Source organism: Penaeus japonicus, unplaced genomic scaffold, assembly GCF_977035675.1.
Source record: "Penaeus japonicus unplaced genomic scaffold, GWHDUDI00000001_assembly GWHDUDI00000009, whole genome shotgun sequence".
In the NCBI taxonomy this organism is placed as follows: domain Eukaryota; kingdom Metazoa; phylum Arthropoda; class Malacostraca; order Decapoda; family Penaeidae; genus Penaeus; species Penaeus japonicus.
This window is the reverse complement of record NW_028234411.1, coordinates 20,225,864-20,228,363: the sequence shown is the minus strand read 5'-3', so window position 1 is coordinate 20,228,363 and position 2,500 is coordinate 20,225,864.

The following is a 2,500-nucleotide window of genomic DNA, read 5'->3' as shown; positions in this document are numbered from 1 at the left end:
GAGAATTGTGAACCATTTATTAAAAGTATATTGATTGTATTAACACTCGCTAAATGACCTTTTTTACACGTTTAGTCTCTATAACTCTATATTATTTCTCGCGAATTGTTGAAAACGCGCCGGGTAAATAAAGGGAGGAAAATAAATAACAATTTTCTTTTCGGTTCTATGCTGCTATATGAGTTTCCTGTTTGGTTCATCTATAGTTCGCTATCGCATTTCAATACTCTATACAACAGATGTGGAATATCTGATTCCACGCCGTACTCTCTCACAGAAAAAAAAAGATTACACCTGAGCGTAAAAGATGAGATCGAGATAGGCTTTTGTTTTCCTTCGCTTCTCTCTTACGTACAGACTCGTCTTAAGAACCAACACACAAATTCCTCTATGGAACAACCAGGCATAATACAATCCATTTGTATACCACTCGGCATTCAAAATATTGCAATAACCTAGCAATGATTATGATTTTTATGGTATCCGGCTCATTGTACTTCATTCAGCATTCAACCTATTATGCTAACCTAGCAAGAATTATGAGATTATTTTTCTTACAAAATTCCCCTGCGCCAAGACTATTATCCCGAATCAGGAACAAATAAGTTGCAGATACAGGAAAAAAAGCTTCAAGTATATTCGATACTCTCTTGACATATTTACAACTTCAACAAATTCTAAACAAGAGTAAATCCTCACCTTAATCTGTACTATCATGTAGGAAATACCCAAAAGGTGATCACTTAGCTATTCAGAATAATCAACTCGTAAATTATTACGTGGACCGACATCAGGACGCACAGTTAATTCAAGGTCAAACAAGCCACGGAGCCTCGACTTGGCCTGCTGGGGAACGCGATCCAAAAAGACCTCCTGTACCATGTTGAATCCCCTGCGATGGGTTTTGAACCTGTTTTATGTTGTAGATGATAATGATGGAATTCATACTTTTCCTCCGAGGGTTATCAAGGTACCATATATGTAAGAAAAGGGACTCTATATGTATTTTAAGCTACAGATTAGATACTGTGGTTGTAGTTAGGGAATATATGTTGTCTAGCCACAAGACATTAAAAAAAACTATAGCGGTCATAAGAAAATGCGTGCTGTGCCGCCAAGGTTAGATGCTACAACTATGATAAGACAATGCACAGGTCAAAACATTTAATTACAGTATTTTTTTATTATCCCGTTTTTTTATGAGCTAACACACCAGGATTCATGTCTTACCGAAAGAACTAACTACACCAGAACGTTAGAGCATAATTTCGAAATTGGAACATACAGCAGCATCGTGACTCGTGGGAAGTTGCCAAACTGCTTTACTGTCAGTTGCACAGCCAAATAAGTAGAGGAGACTGTCATATTTTCTGCTAGCGTGAAAGCAGACACTCAGACTGACGGACTCGGGAAGTTCTAAAGAAGAAAGGGAATAAATACACAAAGATGTATCCAATACAGTCAATACAATGCGAACGTGATCTACTGATACACACGCACAAACGCACAAACACACATACAAACACAGACACACGAATCGACCTACAAACACACATAAACAAACAAACAAACAACCATCAAACCCAGAAATCCACACACACACATATCCAAACACACATACCTTTTCCAAATGATTTTTTTCTTCCCACCTCAATCCCACCTCATCATAACCAAAATAAAAAACAACAACAAAGAACTTTAAATATAAACATTTTTCATAACATTCGCTCTACTTAGACGCATATTTCTCGAACTAAGTCGACCTTTTGCCAATTCATCTTCGCTAATGATGTGAACAAAACCTGCCACGGAGAAAGTATTTAAGTTCTGTTCAAAGGTTTAGTGACATACATACTTACTCGAGTAAATGGAGATGATAAGAAATTGATGATATATGAGGAAACAAAGAATGAAAGGTTGTAGATCATTATGGTTGATTTAATATCTTCTCTCAGTAAGATTATTCATTTTTATCTTTATTGTCATTTTATTGTTGTTATAATCATCATTATCATTATCATCATTGTTATTATTATCATTGTTATTATCATTATTATTATCGTTATTATGTCATTATTATTGTAATATTATTAATATCCATTTTTATCATTATCATTATTACTATCATCATTATCATTATCATCATCATTATCATTACTGTTATTATCATTATTATTATTATCATTATCATCATCATTATCATTACTATTATTATTATTATTATTATTATCAATATTAATATCGTCATCATTATCACCAGTAGTAGCAGTAATACTATCATTATCATCCTTATCATTATTACTGTTATCATCGTTATCATTGTCATAGTAGTAGAAGAATCATATCTATTATTATCATTATTATTATCATCAGTAATAGTAGTGGTAGTATAATCATATTTGTTATTATCATTATCCTTACAATAATGAATTATCATTATCATTTTCATTATCATTATCATTATCATTGTTATTATTAGCATCAATATTATCATAATCAT